The sequence below is a fragment of the Cotesia glomerata genome, linkage group LG6 (genome assembly GCF_020080835.1).
Source record: "Cotesia glomerata isolate CgM1 linkage group LG6, MPM_Cglom_v2.3, whole genome shotgun sequence".
NCBI lineage: Eukaryota > Metazoa > Arthropoda > Insecta > Hymenoptera > Braconidae > Cotesia > Cotesia glomerata.
In genome coordinates this window covers 7257941-7282826 of record NC_058163.1, presented here as the reverse complement: position 1 = coordinate 7282826, position 24886 = coordinate 7257941, and the positions used below count along the sequence as shown (strand labels likewise).

Genomic DNA, 24886 nt, shown 5'->3' with positions numbered 1-24886 from the left:
TTTACTATTTGGTAGTGCAAAGAGTACCGTTTGGTATTCGCTATGAGTGTGACTCCAGCACCAGTCAAAATATGAACTACAGGAGGCTGTCAGAGTATGCTTTTATACGTATGTCAATAGCAAGAAACATAAAAATAAATAAATTTTATAAATAATTGTAAAAAAAAATTATAAAAAATATGTGACAATTTTATACACCGATAGAAGGATTTGTTTATTAATGAATATTTTTTAACTGTTAACAAATATTTATTTAAAATGAAAAGCAAAAATAGCAATTTTCTTTTGACACTTTTTATAATCCTATAGCTGGAAAACATGATAATAATTCGATTCACTAAATAAATTAACCTTTTTAATATTTAAAAATACAGAAGATAATTATGAGCTATGATAGAATTCGGTATTTTATTTCATATCATATGATATTACGACAAAACAAATTCACTCAACAAAATATTTATTAACTGTCAATAAATATTCGTTAACTAATAATAAATAGTTATTAATTATTAATAAATGTACTTTCCTCCCAAATAAATATTTATTGAATGTTAAAAAATATTTATTAAAGTTTAATAAATTAAATAATTGTCTTCAAATAAATTAAATTATTAATAGTTAATAAATCCTTTTATCAGTGTAATAATTGCAGTTTTGTTTTTTAGTTAAACGAATCAATAACAAGTACGTATAATGATAAAAAATAAAAAAGAATGCAGTAAATATTTCTGCTGATATTTTTTGAGACACAACAACTCTGGTGTCTCATTTTTAACTTCCCGCTAAGAAAATTGAAGATTTTCAAAAATCGGGAAGTTATTGTTTTCACCCCGTTTTGCAAAAATCGAGTTTTCATCAGATCTCGACGTTTTGAGGTCATAGGAAGCTTCCCTGATCACCCCCGCGATGTTGTCACTAGGTCTGTATGTGAGCGTGTGTGTGCGTGCGTGTGTGCATGTGTGTGTGTGTGTGTGTGTGTGTGTGTGTGTGTGTGTGTGTGTGTGTGTGTGTGTGTGTGTGTGTGTGTGTGTGTGTGTGTGTGACTATGTGACTCGCTTATAACTTTTGAACGACTAAACCGATCGGAATCTATTAAACGCCGTTCTAAAGAGTTCCCTCAAACTTACATTTCACGTGAATTTGAACCGATTCGGACCGATAGATTTTGAGAAATTCTAAGAAATTTCCAAAAAAAATGAGAAAAAAATTTTTTTTGAAAATGGTTTTTTTTTGGAATAACTTTTAAACGGCTTTATCGATTAACTTCAAAAACTAATCCGCCCTTAAGCTTGAAAAACCACGCCGATCGTCGCTAATCCGGTCAAAATCGGTTGATTCGTTCGAGAGATATTCTGAGCAAGGCTTCGTGACGCTGTCAAATTATTTGGCAACGCAGGTAAGCTCAAAGATTCGGGGACTAGATTAGACAGACATACGAACGAGACTCTTGTAGGGGGGATAAGTATAATCGCTCAAACAGGTCTTACGGCTGTACCTCCCCGCATGGGCCCCGCTGGTAACTGGTCGGGTTGTCATTATATTACCGATCAGGCTAACGCAGTCGTTGAATGGGTTGATACAGTTAACTGAGTACGAGGACAGATTGACATTAAATTCAACTCAATTCACATCTGTCCTATGATAGCGTAAATGCTTGAGGGCAGGGTTTTTCCTTGCCCACAAACTTGGCTGTGTATTTCCTACGTGAGGGTAGGACAGATATACGTGCGTGTATAGCTCTTTTGAGCCCAGGAAACGGCCTCTTCGGAGGTAGGTGAAAGCCTCGCCATATATTCTTCGTTCGAGAGATATCGTGAACGAAAGAAAACCGAAAAAAAGTGTTTTTTTGACATAACTTCGTTATTTTTACTCGGATCGTTTTTGATGATATAAAATAATTTCAGAGCTTAAAAAACCGCGTCGATCGCCGCCAAGAACGTAGAAATCGGTTGATTGGTTCGAGAGATATCCTCGATAAAATATTTGGAAACAAGTGTTTTTTTAACATAACTCCGACATTTTTTGGAATAACTTTTAAACGGCTGCACTGATCAATTTCAAAAACTAATCAGCTATTAGCATGAAAAAATTACGCCGTCAAGCCGGTCAAAATTGGTCAATTCGTTCAAGAAATATCATGAACGAAAGAAAACCAAAAAAAGTGTTTTTTTAGAATTACTCCAAATTTCCGAGTTTTATCAGTTCAAACTTAGATTCTTCATGAAACTAAAAAAATTGCGTCAAATTTTGCCAACCGCGTGAAAATCGGTTGATTCATTCAAAAGTTAGTGCGGTTTAAAAATTTTAAAAATATTATTCTATGAAACTTCTATTAGACTTTTGAGCTCGACTAGCTCAAAAGCACAGAACAGCTATTTATGTGAGCTCAGAGAGCTCAAAATTACACAAAAATTATATTTGTGAGCTCAAAGAGCTTAAAAAATAAGTGAATTGTTGAGCACTTAGGTATGGAGGTAGCGGGAAGTTGCAGGGATGGCCTTTAGGGTCAACCGTTTTCCTAATTTTTTTTCATTATTATTATTTTCATTATTATTATTATTACTATCTAATTCGTTAAAGGTCTGTTTTTGATCTACAGGCGATCAAAAACCGACTAAAAATTATGGAACGCTTTGGTCTGTTTTTGACCTTGATGCGATTAAAAGCAGTTAAATGATTGTGAAAAAAAAGTCTGATTTTGGTCTTGAAACAATAGAAAACAATTTATTATAGCATTAAAAATGATCTGAAATTGGTCTGAATTGGGAATAGTACGGGCAAAAACAGATTAAATTCTTATATAAAATAGATACACATTATAAAATTAAACTGAATGAAAAATATTAAAAATTTTCATTAATCATAAAACAGATTAAATTTTTTGACCCGGGAGTGTATATAAAAAAAAAATAAATTTTTATTTTTTGACTTTTCATTGAAAAAATTGAACATTTTTTACTTTTGGCGATGAAAATTAAAAATTCAAATAATTATTGAATTCAATTAAATTGTTATAAATAAATTTTTTTTTTGAATTTCGACTTGTTGGTATCCCGAGTCTCTTTTTTTTTGTTTTTTTTTTTTTTCAATTAAAAATTTTTCCAATATATCCAGAGTTTGAAACGTTTAATTTTTAAATTAGAAAGTTAGAAAATGAAATAAAATTTTATTTCTATACACTATTTTAACTTGAAGAATTTTTTTTCTTAAAACTAATAAAGCTTCTGTGAAAAAAATTTTATTTTTCATGTTTCTAATAAATTTTTCATTCCTAACGTTACTAAGTTGATTGGAGCAAAAAAAAATTATATACGCTTTTGAGCATTAGTAATGTGGTATAAATTATTCATTATATCATAACCAATGTTTTCTTTTCATAAAACATATGACTTGCAATCCCTCTACGCTTACATAATAATTTGCTGACACAACTTGTCGTATATTAATCAAACAAAAATTTTATATTAGTACATCATGTAAAGATCATGTATTCAGTTAATTATTAACTAAATTTAAATATCCTATGTTTGACCTGAAGTTATCGGCAAGTTTCTGAAATTTCTGAATTTTTGATCTATGCTATGTTATCAAAAAAATATCTCACGGATCTGCATAAATCACGGAATAGTAATATATCATGTAGGATAATTTATTTTGATTACCAAAAATTTTTCTCATCGAGCCATTTTTTATAGTTACGTTATTTGACACAAAAATTCCATATAGATATGATGGCCGGAACATTGATGAAGTCGTATATCTAGTCTATGTTTTGCAATCGACAGATGTCGATAATCATATATAATATATCTGTTCAAAGAAGGGCAATCATGTCTTTTCATACATGTCGAACCGTGTCATTCAATCGATCATAATGCTTTATAGCATATAGATGTATGTAAACCAGCTTATATAAGAACATCTCGTAAATACCTTTCTTGTCTATGAATATCAAAGGTATTGATGCTGATAGATGCCTGTTTTATAGGAAAATTATGAGCTTTTTTAGTTCTGTCGGTCTCGTATAAATAATTGTAAATTAGATTTGAAGGCATTCTCAAGAAAAATAATCAGATCTGATCATACGTAATTACTAATTACTAATTACTAATTAGTTACAAATAGTTGAACCGAATTAGGTCCTTAGGTCCTAATACTTGAAAGTATTGGCAAAATGTAACTAATATATATGGACGATATAACTACATTTTATTATATTGGTCGCATTCAAATCATTTTAAAATTAGAGGAAATTGTTTTTTTTTTTTTTTAAATTTTTGATTTTTATTATCAAACGGTTTTTTTTTTTTTTTTTCAAGTAACTTTTTCCGAGAAAAAACTATTTCAATAGAAATACGGACAAAAATCTTTTTAATGTAAAAATTCTCAGCTTTTTACAGCAACTATCAATTTTTTTATCACAAACAGCCAAAGACCCTTAAAAATGCAATTAAAAAAATAAATTTAATTTTTCTAGCCTTGCAACGTGAAATTCACGAATTTTGAGAATTCATTCATGAATCCTGCACAGAAAAAAAAACTTGCACTAAGCAAATTTTAAGGAAGACAAAAGTTATTTTGGAGCAAGAAGAAATTTTCTTGGCTCAAGAAATTTTGACTTCATTTAAGAAATTTTCAATCTTCCTTAATATTTTCTTGAGCCAAGAAAATTTATCCTCCAGTCAAGAATTTTTTTTTCAATGTGGGAATTTTTTATTCACAATATAACAATTTTACGATATACATGTTTCTTGCTCGATTACAAATAAAACATAATGTCTAAGTACTATCTGAACTTTTTATGATAATGCGTAATTTTTTCAATAAGTTAACATTGATTTTTGATCTTTTAGATAACGTAACAAAAAAATGTTGTTATAACAACTAAATGAGCTGAGTTATTTATTTATTTATTTATTTATTTTTCCATTACATAAACCCAACAGCCCAAAGGGCCAATAACAGGGTTACTTAATTTTTACAAAGTTGAAGATTTTGACATCGTAGCAATCTTAAGATAGTGTAAGGCTCTATATAAACTAAAACTTAATAATTGAATGTTTAATGTATTTATTTACATATAGTTTAGTAACTAATGTAGTAAAAAGAAAGAGAAAAAAAAAGAAAAAATAGAAAAAATAGAAATGATACAAGTTTACCTATGCAGAGTTACATTTTCAGCTCCTATTGTTGTTAGCCAGGACCAAGTGTACCTATATTAGTTATATTATAAGGAGTTAAGTATCGGTATCACGCAATTTCAGAATTATTGACGCAAGAGTACTAGGAGTGAGCGGTTGATTGTATCCGAAAAGATCAAGTTCAAGATCCTCATCATTATTATTGGCAACGACGAAATTACAAATTGCTGAGAATCTATACAATGGAGATGCCTGTGCCAAAGTCGATCTCACTAGAGGAAGATGGAAGAGATTCGAGGATCTGAGGTTACGCGATGGGAGTTTAATAGGGAGCAAGGAGAGGAAATTTGGGCTGTGAATAAAACTCCTACAAACACCCATAACAAATAATACCGCCGCACATTTTCTTCTCTCTTCGAGAGTCAACATATTAGTGCTCCTACATAAATCGAGATAATCGGTTCCACGAACCGGATAGTCACCAGTTTTCTTGTAGACAAGATATTTAATGAATTTACGTTGCATTATTTCGAGGCTCTGTATATGCTTTTTATAGGTCGGTGACCAGATAACCGACGCATACTCTAACTTAGGTCGAACGAAGACTGAATATAGGGCCTTAATTGCTACTAGATTTTTAAAATTTTTTGTCATTCTAATTACAAATCCCAGGGTCTTGAGAGCTGATGCAGCTATAGCAGCGTAATGATTGGTAAACGATAGATGATTATCAAAGATAACTCCAAGGTCCCTACAAGATGAGACATAATTAAGAGCAATTTCATTGATAGTGTAGGGATATTGGATGTCAGCTTGGGATTTACTGAAAGATATTACCACGCATTTACGCTCGTTGAGTTGCATTTTGTTTAATTTACACCAGGCCGCCAGCGCATTCAGGTTATTCTGTAATATAATGCAGTCTGTCCACGATCTTATACGAAGATAAAACTTGGCATCATCTGCAAACAGCTCAAAAGGACACGTTATAACGCTTTCTAGAGGGTTAATAAATATAAGGAATAATAGCGGCCCTAAATTCGAGCCTTGAGGGACTCCAGAGGTTGATTTGAACGGTATAGATCGGAATCCATTAAATATCACATAGTTAGATCTGTTAGTGAGATAGGAGATTAACAGAGTTAGTAGGTAGGATGGTAGCCCAAGATCTTGGAGCTTGTGTATTAATATAACTAAGTCAATTTTGTCAAATGCTTTGGCGAAGTCCGTTTGGATAACATCTACCTGATCTCCATTATTAATGTTGTTATTAATGTATTCAGTGTAGCATATTAGGTTAGTTACCGTAGAACGACGATAAAAGAAGCCATGTTGCGAATCACTAATGACCACGCTAAAATACGGCAATAACTGATCATAAATGTACATCTCAAAAACCTTTGCGAAGACAGAGATTAGTGAGATGGGCCTATAATTAGTAATTGTCGCGGGATCATCGGCTTTATGTATTGGGCACACTTTCGTATTTTTCCATTGTGTTGGAAAAATCCCGTGCCTGATACTGCACTCTATAAGCCTCGTTAGTGGCCTAACAAAGTACGCAGAAGCATCTTTCACTACTATGCACGGTATGCCGTCAATTCCCGCCGATAGTTTGTTAGGTAGCCGGTTGATGTATTTAGCTATATCATCCTCACTAGGGAGAATAATGCCGCCTAAGTAGTCACTAATAGCGCCTATTTCGGAGAGATCAACCGAGTTGTCAAACTGAGTGTAAACATTACTAAAATACCGCGCAAACTCGTTAGCAATATCTTGTGGGTCAGAGCTGATATCATTATTGATATAGAAACTGGTAGGATATTGGCTCTGCTTTTTACTATTCTTAACGAATTTCCAGAAGTTTTTTGGGTTATTTTCAAGATTAGATTCGGCTTCAGTTTGATATCTTCTATGCGCGTTCTTAATCCTAGACTTCAGCGAACTTCTGAGGGCATGATATTGGGCTTTAAAGTACGAAGAGGGATTCTTTACTAGTTTTTGCCTGATTAACTCCTTGAGTTTGCAATCGCTAATTATATCCCAGGTGAACCACGGGGGGTATTTCGAGTTGGTGTTCTTACTACCAGTACCTGTTTTCGGTAACGACCTATCAAAGACTGATTCTAATAGCTGATAAAAAATTTCACACGCATCATCTGGAGGCAAGTTATTAATTAAGTCCCAGTTTGTACTACCGAGTGCATCAAGGAACAGATCCTTGTCATACCTGTGAAAATTATATTTACTCACTGGTACTTTACAACTATTTTTGCTGCGCTCAATGATAGTTTGGAGTGATATTGATAGGGCTGGGTGATAGGGATCGAGTTTGACTACTGGTTCATTATTTATAATAGTAGTGCACTCAACAGAGCTAAATACCAAGTCTAGTAGCCTGGCCGTAGAGTTCAGCACGTCGTTGTACTGAGTTAGGTTGAGGAAACAGGAGAAAGAGTGTAAGAGTTCGGCTCTGGCACATACATACCCATCGCGACAATATGAAGATAAATGTGGTGAGTTAAAATCCCCGACAATCACTAACACTCCCGCGTCAACAAGGTGGTGAGTTGATAGGGCATCCAGGAAGTCCGAATAGACTTGGTTGTGAAGATCAGGTGGTATGTAAAGAGCAATAAGACAAATTGGTGGGTTTAGACCAACAGTGACACTAACCATATCGATTTGGGGAAAATCATCAGTTAATATATCCATGCTATTGTATTGCACCGGTATGGATGTATTACAGGCTATCAGTACACCACCACCTGATCCCCTGAATCCCTCACGTCGGTCACATTTCGACTTAAGTCCTCTAACATTTTGGTAGTAAATGTAACTCTGCTTATAAGTAGTATTTAAAATTGTCCAGCGCTCTACATTTGACTTCGACGAGGTGAAGGTTTGTTGATGATTGTTGTCCTGCCATTCCTTGTCACTAGACGTAGATTTGCTTCTCCATCCGCCACTCGACGTTGATACTCTTCCCGAGTACTCTTGTGCTGCGACCGTTGTCGTTGGGTGCGATCGTTCGTCATCACTATATTGTTCAGGCTCATATCTGATGGAAGTTGGTTGGACTTCTTCCTCTGTATGAAGTTCTGGATAAGCTTACCAGGATAACTTGGGTTAGCGAATATTATTTTTAACGGTCTCGATTTTCCGAGCGCCGGAGAATATTTATCAACTCTATAATGTGATGTCAGCGACGAGAAGGATGAGTCGATGCCAAGTGTGTTACAAAGTTTTGTAACAAAATCTGAGTCCGCTTCAGATTTGGCCTCTAGATCAGTCTGTGTGGATTCAGGAAGATTGAAGAGGAGAACATTGCTGCGCCTAGCTAACCTCTCTTCGACTTCATCAAGAATAAATTCATCGCCTGGTGAATGCTCCTCCAAAGCCTTTATCTTGTCCGAGTTAACCTTGAGATTGCCCTCAAGTGTTACGACCTTTTTACCAAGTTTGCGTTGCCCCTCTTCTATTAGGTTTATCCTGTCATTGAGAGATTGACGTTACGCATCAACGCTTTCTTGGACTTTTTGGATCCCTGAGGAGATTTCGTTCTTAACAGATCTATTTTCTTCGCAAATGAGCTTGCGTAAGTCTTCGTACGAAAAGGATTTTTTAATACCACAACACCTTTGGAACGCGCCGTTCGGTAAAACATTTTTAGACTTCGCGCAACTGGGGTGATATGTCGCTGCACAAGACGGACAGTCAACACTGTCAGTTGCTATACTGCCAGAGCAGCCACGACAGGTACGAGACATATCGTTGAATGTTTGTAAACAAACCAGTCGATATTAGCGGGATGTGAAAGTTATATTACTTTCTACTAGATGGCACTATTTGGAGTGATATAATGATCGATGAACTATCGATAATTTCGACTAATATGGTAATATGGTAATTATCCGCAGGTGTCAGCACTTTTCACTGTTATGCCGGATATACGTATGTGATTATTATTATTATTGTTGTTGAATTCCACTAGCCAAGCCGAGAAAATGACAATTACGTTAATTATGTCATTGCCCTTTCAGAACTTTATATTTCAAAATAATCACTCTTACCACCGCGACACTTAGCGTATAAAATTTTACCAAAAGATATGCAGATAAACACTCAATTTGTATGTTTTACATGAGCGAAACAGAACGTGACCTTACTCTGTCGCCATATTCGTTTATATTTTTCCAATAAGTAATTTTTTCAATAAGTTAACATTGATTTTTGATTTTTTAGATAACGTAACAAAAAAATGTTGTTATAACAACTAAATGAGCCAGTCCCATGGCTAAGCGGTATAATGCTTGTCATGCTTGCTTGGGACTGGTGAGGCGTGGGTTCGAATTCCGGTGTGAGCTGAAATTTAATTTTCAGTGAACATCGGTGCTCGTAACTCATGCCGGGCTGTACAGGTTTGGGTTTTCGATGGTTTCCCCAAGCCCTGTGCTACCGGTGGGGCACAGGCAAATGCGTGCAGTTTCCTAAAGTCGGCCCATCGCCGCATTACTCTCCAGGCTGAAAAAGTATTTAAAACCGCCAAACTAATTCTGCCAAACTTAATGTACCGATCAGCCTGAAATCCCCTTCCGGTCTCGGCCGGACCCCCATCGAGACAGAAGTCTGAAAAGCGGGGTTAAAATAAAAAACAACTAAATGAGCTGAGTTATGATGACAAATAATTTTTTTGTTACAATAAATAGATATTGTTATAGCGACACAATGATCGTTGTTAAAACAACAGATTAATTGAGCGGTATAACAAACTGATTTGTTCAATTAATAATTAATATTCAATTAAAAATTAATTTAATCAATTAATTGCAATGAGTAAACTAATTTTTTACTACTACTAGCATGAACCGCGCGCTACGCGCGGGTAATATCGCGTGCTAAATGCCAAAAGGGCGTATAATTTTTTTTTTTGGTGCCAATCGCTTCGTAAACATGTTCTAAGTCTAAAAATGAAAAAAAAATTTTCAAAGCCAAAAGGGCGTATATCTTTAGTTATACGCCCTTTTGGCTTTAGAACACTGAAAATTTGGTAATCAAAAGCCAAAAGGACGTATAATTTTTAACTTCCCGCTAAGAAAATGAAAAATTTTCTAAAATCGGGAAGTTATTGTTTTTACCCCGTTTTTCGAAAATAGAGTTTTCATCAGATCTATATTCAGCTCAAAAAATTTTTTAAGGATGTTAATAATTTCTTACTCATAATAAGGTGTTTTTCGCTCGCGCTTAAGGTATGCAATTATATAAAAAAATATCTTTTATTAAAGCTATAGCTGGCAAGAAATTATTTTAATTATTCAGAGATAAAAATACAAGAAAAAACTAGTTTCAAAATACAGAAAGTTTATTGGGGTACAATTCCTGTACCTTTTCTATCTGCATCTTCTACATTTTCGTCTGAAAAAAAAAAAAAAAAAAAGAAATTTATAAAAAACATGAACATTTTAGCACGCGAAAACTTTGTTGTTCATTGTCATCATCACTTATCCAAGCAGACTTCCCCATCGTTACAAATTTTTAGAACACTTTTAAATGACAGCAAAAATGAAGTATAAATTCAAACTTTCAAACACAATACCATAACGGAGCACTCTGTGTTGTAGGGGGCGACAGCGGTACTTAGCCAGACCTGGCCGATCAGATGGTAGCTGAGGCGCGAGATGGAAAACTATTTGAAAACAGAGGACTCTTTCGGTTCTAGGGGGCAGTACAGATAAAGCGCGAAATTGAGAAATACTTAAATACTAGCTCTTCACCATACGCTCCGCGTGGCGTCAAATATAGGAACGAATATTAAACTTAATCTCTAGCTTATAATTCTTAATTAATAATTAATAATAATTAATTATAATGATAATTAATAATAATAATTAATAATAATTAATTAATAATTAATAATAGTTAATAATAATTAATTATTTAGGAATTTCCTAGTTGATTAAAAATTAACGTTAATGATTATTTTTAATTACACTGGACTGTTTGAGATGATGAAAAATTAAAGTTACTACCATCGAAAATGTTGACTATTTCAAATTTTTTTTTTAAACTAATTTTCTCCAGACAATTTATGTCAAAAATAGTATTATGACAATAGTATATCAAAAATTTTTTTTTTTGCTGATCTTTACATTTCGAGCGATTTTCAAAATAATGGCAAAAAAAAATTTTTTATACGCCCTTTTGGCATGGAACCCTATCTAACTGCTGTAATACGCCCTTTTGGCATTTAGCACGCGATATGTCTACAATAAAATCAAATTAAAATAAAAATTACACACAAATAATTTGTTCACTAACACTGATGTATAATTATTAAATACAAAATGAATGGTACAAAATATGTAAAAAATAAAAAAAAAGTAAACATATCAGTGAAGTTAATAACAAATAAAATTAATACAATCAAATTAATGAAAATATACTCGAGCGCTCACTACCCTTATAATGTTAACTATTACCTCCCCTCCCTCTTATAGATGACTCCATAAAAACCCCATATCAACCCCATAGAAACCTCAATAAAAATCCCATCGAAATCTTCATAGAAACTCCATAGAAGACCCCATTACAACCTTCCCCCTAGACAACACCCCCATAGAAACTCCCATAGCAACCGTTGCTAGGCAACGCGCCCATATTAACAGTTGCCTAGCAACAAGGCTTCACGTCTTACCAAACCAACTTTTTATTTGGAGATGTATTCTTCTGTAATCCTGTACTGCACGACTCATGATGCGAAGCATCATATTTTGCATACTATTGTCGAGATAATTCAATGGAGATTAATTCCATACTTTTTAAAAATTGATTTAGTGCAATAGAAACGGAAAAAAAACATCAAAATAGGTCAAAAAATTTTTCTGTCCGTCATGTATGAAACTCCGGAATCACTGTAACTTGTGAAAAAATACATTATTTAAGTTAAATTTTATTTTTTAAATTCTTCTTGAGAATTGTAGGTCACCGAATGCGAATGGCTAGTTAATTCAGTGTCGTTTAATTACAATTAATAAAAAACTACAAAACTGTATATCTATATATATCCATATAAAATTAACATGGATGGTGATATATCTATATTTATAGATATTATGTACATTTATTCCACCAGGGGTGCCTGTGCATTACCTCCCTAGTACAGCTGTTTTCTTAGCGGTTTTATATATATATTTTTTTTTTCTCATTCTTTGTTTTATATTAATATTTCATAATTAAATGAGCATTATGAGTCGTGCACTTTTGGATTTTCCAAATTTTTTATTATTTCAACGAAATCATTTTCATAACGTTTATACTTTTGGCGACATGTGATTAGATCGAACTTATATTTCTTTTATCCTCGTATGCCTAAAAAAATATTAATGTTTTTCATCTCAAGAAACAGGTAGTTATTTTTATCGTAAAAATTAACATATATACATACAAGGGTGGATGAAAAAAGGAAAAAAAAAAACTCGAAAGCAGGAAGGGATTTTATTTATATTCCACAGCAGCTATTTGTCATAATCATAATCACAATAAGAGATCTTTTAGGGTCTAGTAAGTCAAAAAAGTTTATGTGTGTCTTAGGGTACAATTGAAAAACGAATAACTTCGAAATTCTTAGCATGAACAAGATAAATAGAAGCACTTTACCTACATTTAAAGTTCTTACTTGTACTTTGTAGCGTTATTTTTTATATTTTTTCCGCTCATACTTTTTGATCCTACACGGCTTGTTGTACTTTTACTGCGTCTATAGATAATACTACTTATACTATTTCTTTTATAAACTTGTTTATTTTGTTTTTTATCTTCCGGTAGCGTCTTGTATTTTTTTATTTCATTTCATATATTCTTTTTTTATTATTCGCTGGGGATCAAAGGATTCAAGTTGAAATTGCGACCACGCCCGAGAATATTACACGGGTCAAATGGATCACTTGAGACTACGAAGATAGAAATATAAAAGACGAAATACCTACAACAGTTCACTGGACACGGGATTATAACAAAAAGTCCATTTTAAAAATTACTTTCTGTCAGCTGTTTCGTATTTATATTAGCACTTCATGAATAAGAGGCTCTATACTTTTTAATTAATTAATTTTTTTCTTTATTCATCACAGAGTTGAGTCCATGTGTTTATTTCATTAAAAAAATTAATGTATTGAATAATTAAACTTTATGGAAGAAAGCAGAAAAATTTTCTCATGACAAATATTTTTCCATTAACAAAATTATTTCGAAAAGAACTGATATTTGTTGATAGGATATTGTGTGACTAGGGATGAAACAAAACGATTTCAAACTGGAGTGAAGTTGCCTGCCCGAGCGAAGCGAGGTCTGAAATCGTGCTTTATCCCGCGTCACACATTATATTTTTCATATAAGTTGCATTAAAAATGCTAGTTTCAATGTCAGGAGCCAACCAGAACTAGATAGTTTCAGACGAATAGCGAAAATACTATTTTATTATAAAACTCATTAAGAAAATTAAAAACTACAATTCAAGAAAGCAATGGTTTATTTTTTATAAAACATTATTCGTAAATTGAATAGTTTTCTTTTGTCATTTTTATTTATGCTTGGTAACAGAATTATAATATGTCAGTACAGTTAACGGTTAGAATGACAATTATAAAGGTATAAAATAAACAAAAGATACTCTGATAGGATTGAAAATAAAGCTGCAACTTTATCTCGCGGGCAGAAAATCGTCATTTTCTGCGCGCCGGGAAGAAAATGATTAATTACTGCCCGGCAACAGTCGCATTGGTCTGAAATTGACTAGTTTCGGTTGGCTCAACAGACATTGAAACTCGCATTTTCAATGCAGGTTATTTGAAAATAACATTTTTTTCAATTTTTTTAAGTGAAGAAATAGATATTTATATCATAAGGCCGTGAAGTGGCGGTTTTCTGACAGCGACGATATTTCGATATGAGTTTAAGGTTTGTGGCGGGAAGGTTCGAAGCAGGTGTAATTTTAACATCCAAGGCGTAACCGAGGACGGAAATTTACGCTCGTTTTCGAACATTCGCGTCACAAACATTAAAGCGAATATCGAAAAAAAGTCGTTGTCAAAATCGCCACTAAACGGCCAAATGACATACAATATTTTTTGTAATTATCGCTCCATAAGTTTAACTTTTGAGGGATAGGAGACAAATAATGACATATTTAAATTTTATGAAGTTTCACAAGGGCAAAAAAAAATTAATTTTATATTAATTATCTTTTTATTAATCTTAAAATCTTGCTCACGTTCAGAAAATGTAAATAACTTTTTATTAGTATTTATTTATGGCGTCGTTGTTATTTTATTAACATTAGGTCCGCTTCGTAATAAACTTCCAGCAGAGAAATAATTAGCGCCACTGAATAGTAACTAAGTTTATAATTGACTAAAAATTATCGGTCGGTACACTAGAATGTGACTTTTTTTTTACAATCTCTCTCAATTTCGTCGGGATGTACACGAAAAGTTCGTAAAAAAAAGGAGGGGGTAAAACTTCACGGTCTAGGCCGTGAAAAGAAGACGGTATAGTAGAGTCTCTAGAAAAGAGTCCCTTTACGGACGCGACCCAGCGCTCAAAAGTTGAACTTTTGGAACGAGTATAACAAAAAATTTAAAATCTTGAATTTAAACTTTATTATCTCTAAGAAATACAATCAGATCTAACATCAAAAAACGCGATTTTCCAAAACTAATAATAATTTTTTTTTTTTTTTTTTTTTTCAAGAATTGAATATTCTTGGTTTAAGAAAAAGTCTTTTTTATTTACAATACTAAAAAAACTTAAAAAGAAAACCAAATTTCTTATTTGAACGCATCGTGATAATCATTTCAGACTTATTTTCGATGGGATAGAAAATAACAGAAATCCGAGAATTGTTGGTATTTTTGAAACAAGTGGGTAATATTTCACACCAACGTTACCGCGGGTCTTAATCCTCGAAAGTGAAATTGTTGGGTAAAATATATAAATTATCTTGATTGTAAATAGTTAAGTACTTCGTTGAATTCATAAAATTTTTGAATGTCAATCTCTATCTCCTTATCCTCGAATATTATTTTCTTGATTCCCAGATGAATTTCTTCAATCAATTTGAACTGAATATCTCGAAGCAAGAGTAAAATTTTGAAGACTATATTTTTGTTAAATCAAAGAGTCTTTCAAAGAAAAAAATTTAAAAGTTATTCGAAAGTAATAGAGTAAAACCGCTCCTTAAACAAATCCTGAAATTCAATGCCCTCTAACGGACCGAATTGAACGATTCTGCTGACGTTTGCGTTCCTAAAAATCGCAGTAAAGAGTAAGATCATTGCCCAATTCAATTATCTACAACATTGCGCCAACTTCCGCAGATGGTCTTCTTAGGCACGAACCACGACTCACGACTAGAGCCCTAAAAATAATTTCATAGTTTCCACTACAATATGCTTTTTATGTCTGATAAAAATGAGATAAACCGACAACAAAAATATAAATTTAAAGTTAGTATTCAGAGTGATGAAAAATTGAAATTAAAACTGGTGATATAGTTTTCTTTTAGTAAAGAAACTGTGTTATTGCATTCAGGGATTATCGAATCAAAAATAATAAGGAAGTATATATGAATTCCTTGAATTAATGCGAAATGAATATATCTTAAAATAAGAATGAAATTTTAAAGAGAATATTTTTTTTTTTTCAATTAATTGAACAGTTTTTTTAACTTTCCGCTAAAAAAAAAATTGAAAATTTTTTTTAATTCGGGAAGTTATTGATTTTACCCCGTTTTACGAAAATCGAGTTTTCATCAGATCTCGACGTTTTACGGTCACAGGGAGCTTTCCTGACTATTCCCGCGATGGTGTCCGTGCCGCTGTGTGTGTGTGTGTGTGTAGGGTGGGCCAAAAAAATCGACTATTTTTTTTTATCTTTATACTCTGAAAAATAGGTTGTTAGACACCTCAAAAAATTTTTCTCCAAGTATGAGCTCTCAATTTTAATAGGAAAGTCTTCCATCCCTCAGTTATTTATTATTTTTTTTTTTTTATTATTAGAGAGAAAATTTATATCTTGGTATTTACTATTTGATGAAAAAAAATCTCCTCTCATATATTTGTAGGAAATTAAATTTCAACCTCACCGTTCAAAAGTTATTGAAGGTTGAAGTTTGATTATTTTCAGAACAAATTTCGTTTTCTTATGAATTTCGTAACTCGTTAAAAAGAAAATTATTATGATATGCGCATCTCATTATTTCATAGGAAATTTACTGCTCTACAAAAATGGTTTCTTATGATTAGTTGCTTAAATTAACCGTTTTAAAGATATTCATCGTCAAACTTTAATGCACACTAATTTTAACAGTTTTTGATTAATAATTCGAACAATTTCAATTTAATTTATAAGTTTTGAGGAAATTCGTGCAAACTTGAGTTTTTATGAATGGAGAAATGTTTTAAACTTTATTTCCAGTTTTTTTTAGTCCTAAGCATGTTTGGGTACAGTGGAACAAAAAATGATTGCATTTTTTCTAATTTAGACTGTGATTCATCAAATTTCGAGTAAATAATGTTTTTGGGACGAATTTAATATAAAAAGTATCGATCTAGAAGAAAAAAATATTCTCAATTTGTTTTCAAAAAATCAGGGAAGTTTCCTGTAACCTTAATACGTCGAGATCTGATGGAAACTCGATTTTTGCAGAACGGAGTAAAACCGATAACTTCCTGATTTTCGAAAATCTTAGATTTTCTTAGCGGGAAGTTAAAAAACTTATTGAAAACAAATTGAAAATATTTTTTTCTTCTAGATCGATACTCTTTATATTAAATTCGTTCCACAAACATTATTTACTTGAAATTTGATGAATCATAGTCTAAATTAGAAAAAATTCAATCATTTTTTGTTCCACCGTACCTAAACATGCTCAAGACTAAAAAAAAAATTGGAAATAAAGTTTAAAACATTTCTCCAATCATAGAAACTCAAGTTTGCACGAATTCCCTCAAAACTTATAAATTAAATTGAAATTGTTCGAATTACTAATCAAAAACTGTTAAAATTAGTGCGCATTGAAGTTTGACGATGAATATAATTAAAACGGTTAATTTAAGCAAATAATCATAAGAGACCATTTTTGTAGAGCAGTGAATTTCCTATGAGATAATGAGATACGCATATCATAATAATTTTCTTTTAACGAGTTACAAAATTCATAAGAAAAACGAAATCTGTCTGAAAATAATCAAACTTCGACCTTCAATAACTATTGAACGGCGAAGTTGACGAAAAAATTGTATAAGACCTTTTTTGTAGAAAATTCAATTTCCTACAAATATATAAGACAAGATTTTTAACTTCCCGCTAAGAAAATCGAAGATTTTCAAAAATCGGGAAGTTATTGGTTTTACCCCGTTTTTCGAAAATCGAGTTTTCATCAGATCTGGACGTTTTGAGGTCCTAGGAAGCTTCTCTGACTACTCCCGCGAGGTTGTCACTATATCTGTATGTGTGTGTGTGTGTGTGTGTGTTTTTTTTTTTTTTTTTTTATAGAGGAGGTAAAATACATTTACGTATGCCAGGACTTGGTGTTGGTGCCAGGACTAGGTGTTGATGCCTGGGTATGTCGGACTCAGAAGTCAATATTATTTTGCAACAATACCGACTAAACATCCTCCTCTCTCCTTTCCCCATAGATGTTACAGGGAAGACTGGATCGGGATCGCGTTAGCATTACTTCGATCCAGTCCATGTTGTGTCTCACGACACCTACTTCTTGTTACTACTGGTTTCTAATCTCTTTCTGCGATTTTTTCGTTTAAAAGGCGCTGCGCGTAGGCTGCGACAGCTGACTAGTTTTCTTCTTTTGTGATCATGCAGGTTACCAAGCTCTCAGGGGAGAGTGTTGTGCCTATTGTTTCTTCGGTGCTGATTCTGTCGTCCTTCCACCGATCTCACTCGAAAAACGTGTGCTCGGCGTTGTCAATTTTGTCTGGGCAGTATTTGCACGTTGGTGTGCTGTGCAAACCCATCTTGAAAAGATAGGCATTGAACTTCCCATGTCCCGTCAATAGCTGGGTCAGGAAGAAGTCCGTGTCCCCGTGCTTTCGAGAAAGCCAGACGTTGATGTTTGAGATCAGGCGCGCTGTCCATTTGCCCGTCTCTCCCGATGTCCATCGGTCCTGCCACTCTTGCTGCGTTTCCGCCTTTATCCTGGTTCTTGCGTCCTTCATGTTTTCGTCACTATCTTTAGCGTCATAGAGTTTAACTCTCTCGATCGCTAATAGGTCAATGGGCGTGGCTCCTGAAATGACCAATACAGCCGCTTCGGAAACTGTGCGGTAGGCGCAGGCAACCCTGAGAGCGCCTCGCCGCTGTACTGCTGCTATCTTTCGCCGGTAGGTCTGCTTTAATATGTCTGCCCATATCTCAACTCCATAAAGCAGTACCGAGTGGACTGCTTCTAGAAGAACTCTTCTCTTTTTTGTTCTTGGTCCCATGATGTTGGTCATAATTCTTGCTAGGCTAGACACCGTCTTGCTGGCTTTCTGGCATGCATTATCGAGGTGTTCGCGAAAAGATAGTTTCTCGTCTATCATTACCCCCAGATAGCGCAGGGCCCTTGTTGACGTTAGTGTTGTTCCTCCCATGTCCACAGCGAATGGTTTTGGGAACCATTTTTGACGAGTCAGAACGACCATCTCGGTTTTATGCTTGGCGAGTTTCAGGTGGTGTTTATCGAGCCAAGTCTCGACGGCATCAATGGTTTCCCGAACTAGTAGTTCGGCCTCCTCTACGCTGTCTACTATTATCGTGGCCGCGACGTCGTCTGCAAAGCTCGTTAGCTCTACTTGCTTTGGTAACAGAATCTTAAGAAGCTCGTCATAGTCGGTGTTCCATAAATCGGGCCCCATTATTGAGCCTTGCGGCACGCCAGCCGTTATGGCGTATTCTTGTGGTCCTTCTGTAGTTTCCACTATTAGCTTTCTTTCTTCAAGGTAGTTGTCAATTAGTGCCAAATTCTCTGGCTTTACGCCAAATTTGTGTTCCAGAGCGTCTAGGATATCTCCCCAATTCGCGCTGTTGAATACGTTTTTGACATCTAGCGTGAGGAGAATGCATACTTTACGAGCTTTGAAGCTACCAGCCCATGCTTCTCTCGCTGTCCCTACGACTGTCTGGATCGCACCGACTGTTGAACGTCCTTTCCGGAAGCCATGTTGGTTTGTGGCAAAGCCTCCAGCACGATCGATGTCGTTTCGTAGTCTTCACTGTATAAGCTTTTCGAGCAATTTCCCAGCAATGTCCAGCATGCAAAGTGGTCTGAAGGACGAGGGTGTTACAGGACCACCTTTGCCTTTATCTAGCAGAACCAATCTCTGCCGCTTCCAGACCGCAGAAAACGTTCCAGTTGTCAAGCATGCGTTGTAGGTGTTCAGGAGTATGTCTGGGTATTCCAGGGCTACAGTTTTGATCACCGATGCTGGGATGCCATCAGGGCCGGGTGCCTTTCCTGTTTTGAGTGACTTGGCCGCGTCTTGTAGTTTCTTAGTTGTGAAGGGTGTTACTTCGCTGTTTTTAATGTAGTGTTTCTTCTCCCGCGGCCGGTGTTTGGGGAAAAGCTCCGCTACAATGCTATCCATTAAGGCTGGAGACTTCGGCGCCTCTGGTGGAGCCCTTCCAAGTCGTTTGGTGACAATTTGGTAGGCTTTACCCCAGATATCTTTATCAAGATCGTTACAGATCTCTTACCACAATTTCGCTTTGCTTGCTTTGATTGCCCGGTTTAGGTTCTTTTTGGCCTGATTATACTCGCTCAAATATAGATCTTGATTGGGGGAGCGTTTCGCAGCTCTCGTTGCTAGCCGACGTAGTCTGTGGCGTTTTTTCCGGAGTTCTGCTATGTCTGTTGACCACCAGAACGCCGGCCTAGGGAAACTCTGATTTTTCAGCCGCGGCATAGCATTCCTTCATCGTATTTAGCACTGCCTTTTCCGTCTCGCTGCAGGTATCCGGAGTCGGGTTGTTCTGAAGGATAGACCAGCTTCGTGCAAGTGAAGCTTGCAATGCCTCTGGATCAAGCCTCTTGGCATTCCACTTCCGCTGAGAAAGGTCGCGTTGTGAAACCGAAGCAGATGACAATCCAACGTTGAATGTCACGAACTGGTGATCACTGCCGCTGTATTCTTCGGATACAGTCCAGTCTTCGATCATGTTGGTAGTCCTTGGAGTATCCAACGAGATGTCGAGGATGGATTCTTGGTACCCTGGTCTTCTAAAGGTCGTGGTGTTCCCGGTGTTCAGCACTATAAGGTCGAGTCTAGCCGCGACGTCAGCGACCGCGTTACCTCTGGTGTCGGAGAAAGCAGCGCCCCACTCAGCCGATTTAGCGTTGAAGTCTCCTGCTACGATGACTTCGCCGTCGAATTTAGTGACCGCATTTTCTATATTTGCCATCTTCTGTCGGAATACACTAATCCCTTCGTTAGGTGAGAGATAGACGCTCATGAAGTAGGTTGTGGGGGTTTGAATCCAGACAAAACCTGCTCCACTTCCGCTGTTGTTGACGGTAACGTTCTTTGTGTTCACAATACAAATTGCTGCCGTGCCAGTTTCGTCTGCGAACCATGTTTTACCTTCGATGTTTAGATATTGCTCGCAGATAAAGCAGACGTCGATTTTATCTTCAAAGACACGCTGGCGCAGCAGGTTTTGCGCCAAGGCGCACCTATTCAGGTTGCCTATGAGGCTTTAAAAACTGCGTAGAATGCCGCCAACCGTGTGTGTGTGTGTGTGTGTGGGTGTGTGTGTGTGTGTGTGTGTGTGTGTGTGTGTGTGGGTGTGTGTGTGTGTGTGTGTGTGTGAACCGCTTATAACTTTTGAACGGCTGATTTGATTTTATCGCGATTGGTGCCATTTAAAAGGGCTTGGCCAAACTTAGATTTTGAAAATAATTTGGATCGATTTGGATCAGTAGATTTTGAGAAATCTTAAAAAAACTAAGAAAAAAAAATTTTTTAAATGTGGTTTTTTTCGGATAACTTTTAAACGGCTCCACCGATCAATTCCAAAAAACTAATCACCTCTAGACAATAGAAAACCACGTTGATTGCCACCAAGCTGGTCGAAATAGGTTGATTCGTTCGAGAGATATCGTGAACGAAAGAAAACCAAAAAAAGTGTTTTTTCAGGATTACTCCGAAATTTTTAGTTCGATCAATTAAAACCTGAAAATAACTTATGAGGATAATAAAACTGCGTCGAATACCGCCAACCGCGTAAAAATCGGTTGATCCATTCAAAAGTTATTGCGGTTTGAAAATTCCAAAAATAGTGTTCTATGAAAATTCTATCAGACTTTTGAGCTGGGAGAGCTCAAATCCATAGAAATATTATCTCTTTGAATTCAGTGAGCTCAAAATATCACATAAATTATATTTTGAGTTCAAAAATCGCAAAAATGTCATAAGTACAATTTTAAGCGCCCAGGTATGGAATTAGCGGGAAGTTGCAGGGATGGCCTTTAGGGTGAACCGTTTTTCTAATTTTTTTTTTTTTTCAAATAGTAAATACCAAGATATAAATTTTCTCTCTAATAATAAAAAAAAAATTAGGAAAACGGTTGACCATGAAGGCCATCCCTGCAACTTCCCGCTAATTCCATACCTGGGCGCTTAAAATTGTACTTATTACGTTTTTAAGCTCTTCGAGTTAAGAAATATAATTTTCGTGTAGTTTTGAGCTCTCCGAGCTCAAAAGTCTGATAGAAGTTTAATAAATCACTATTTTTTGAATTTTCAAACCGCAATAACTTTTGAATGAATGTACCGATTTTCACGCGGTTGGCGGCTTTCAACGCAGTTTTTCAAATGTTATGATATATTTTCAAACACAAATTGATCAGACCGAAAATTTCGGTGTAATTAAAAAAAAACACTTTTTTTCGATTTCTTTCGTCAACGATAACTCAAGAACGAATCAACCGATTTTGACTGGTTTGGTGGCAATCGATGTGGTTTTTTGATATTAAGAGCTGATAAGTTTTTGGAATTGATCGGCCAAGCCGTTTAAAAGTTATTAAAAAAAAAACCACATTTGAAAAAATTTGTTTTTGCAGTTTTTTTAAGATTTCTCATAATCTATCGGTTCGAATCGGTCCAACTTATATTCAAAATCTAAGTTTAGTCGAACCCCTTCGAATGTCACCAACCGCACACACATACATACATACATACATACAGACACCATCGCGGGAATAGTCAGGGAAGCTTCCTAGGACCTCAAAACGTCAAGATCTGTGTGTATGTATGTATGTATCTATGCATGTAAACCTCTTATAACTTTTGAATGGCTTGACCGATCGGATCGAAATAGGCGGCAATCTAAAGAGGATCATTGCCATTAAATTTCGTTAAAATTTGAATCGATTCGGTTAGCTAGATTTTGAGAAATCTCAAAAATAAAATTTTCAAAAAATCGTTTTTTTAGAATAACTTTCAAACGGCTCCACCGATCAATTCCAAAAAGTAATCCGCTCTTGAAATTGAAAAAACACATCGATTACCATCAGTACCGTCAAAATCGGTTGATTCGTTCGGGAGTTGTCGAAAACGAAAAACTTTTTTTTTCTACATAACTTCGACATTTCTTTTTGGATCGTTTTTGATGGAATAAAATAATTATTAGAGCTCAAAAAACCACGTCGGTTGCCTCCGAAAACGTGAAAATTGGTTGATTGGTTCGTGAGTTATCGTTGTCGAAAAAATTCGGAAAAAGTTAATTTTTTAAATTTCTCTGAACATTCCCTTTTGATCAGTTTGTGTTTAAAAATATATTATAGAATTTAGAAAACTGCGTGGAATGCTGCCAACCGCGTGAAAATCGGTTTATTCATTCAGAAGTTATTGCGATTTGAAAATTCAAAAAATAGTGTGTTATGAAACGTCTGTTAGACTTTTGAGCTTGAAGAGCTTAAAAGCATAGAACAGCCAATTATTTGAGCTCGAACAGCTCAAAAACGTCATAACAGTGCAATTTCAAGCGCTTAGATATGGAATGAGCGGGAAGTTGCAGGGATGGCCTTTAGGGTCAACCGTTTTCCTGATTTTTTCAGTGTTATATTTTCAAAAAATAATCATTTATTTCTAATAACTACTTTTAAAGGAAAAAAATTCTACAAATATCTTAAATTAAAAAGATCGTTTTTATTTTAGCACACGGAAAGTGAATGTAACGGTAATTTTTGAAGCAAATTTTTTTACAGTCTACAAAAGTTCTTTGTAAGATAATTTTCCAATGAAAATTTTTTAAAAGAAGTTTTTCTGAAAAATCTTCGGTTTTGAACTAATTTTTTACCTCTTTTTTATTAAATTACAGTTAGAGCCTTTGATACTGGTTGGGCGCTTTTAATTTCCTTTGTCGTTCATCGTATTTTTTTCACAACTATCTAAAGAACCTTTTCATCTGGTATCTTATTTCTTCTTTTTACCCCAGTGACCGATGACTTTCATCGTACAGACATCAGACCAGATACTTGTAGCGGTAGCTGAGGGTTGTTTGCGACGCGTCACAGATAGCCACGAAGCCACACAGCTTTGAGTCATGTGAAATACACCCCAGAGTGTCCTTTGACGTCCGCAAACTGCCCAAAGCTCCTCTAAATTCTTCTGAACCACTCGACCTCTCTGTTTATTTTCATCGAATTATTTATAACTATACCATTTCTCTGTTTACTCTTTTATTCCTTTCCACAACTGGACATTTTTTTCTTATAAAAGGGATCCTCTGATACTTTCTTCCGTTTCTTCTAATCACCGTGAAAAGTCAGCCTTTGAAATTAAACGGAAGTTTTTTGATGCAGAAAATATCAGAAGTGTTTTCTTTTCGTTTGTATTTTTTTCTGTCCTAAAAAGTGTGATTAGTTTTAAATTATAATACAAAATTTTTTTTTATTCTTTGGTGAATTTTTCCAACTCTTTTTATTTTTTTGTAATTCATATATTTAGAGCAGAACTTATAATAAAAAATTAGGAAAACGGTTGACCCTGAAGGCCATCCCTGCAACTTCCGGATCATTTCGTAACTATGCGCTTAAAATTGCATTTATGATGTTTTTGAGCTCTTCAAGCTCAAAAATACAATTTAAGTGTTATTTTGAGCTCTCTGAGCTCAAAGTGATAGCTCCCCTATGCTTTTGAGCTCTTCGAGCTCAAAAATCTTATCGAAGTTCGATAAAACACGATTTTTTTAATTTTCAAACTGTTATAAGAGTTTTACATACGGTATAAGTTATAAGAGGTTTACATACGGCCACACACACACACAACACACACACACACACACACACACACACACACACACACACACACACACACACACACACACACACACACACACACACACACACACACACACAGACATACGGACATCATCGCGGAAACATTCGGGGAAGTTTCCTTAGAACTCAAAACATCAACATCCGTTGAAAACTCGATTTTCGAAAAACGGGGTAAAACCAATAACTTCCCAATTTTTGAAAATTTTCAATTTTCTTAGCGGGAAGTTAAAAATTCCACCTCTCAGGCAGTCGTATGTAATATTTTTAGAGAAATAGATTTGTGTAATAAGTTAATGCAGTTATTAATACGTGTTTTTAAAGGATTTTAAGAGATGGCGGCAGTGTTAGGTGACGTCACTAAAAAGAAGCGGGCTTTTTTAAAATAGAACATTTAAAAGTCTTGTAC

General features: G+C 34.9%; 1 protein-coding gene across 1 annotated transcript in view; it reads left to right on the top strand.

The window, feature by feature from the left end:
* Window positions 1–24886, top strand: part of LOC123268155 (diacylglycerol O-acyltransferase 1) — a 246513-nt gene that overhangs the window by 213967 nt on the left and 7660 nt on the right. The gene's annotated exons all lie outside the window — the stretch shown is intronic.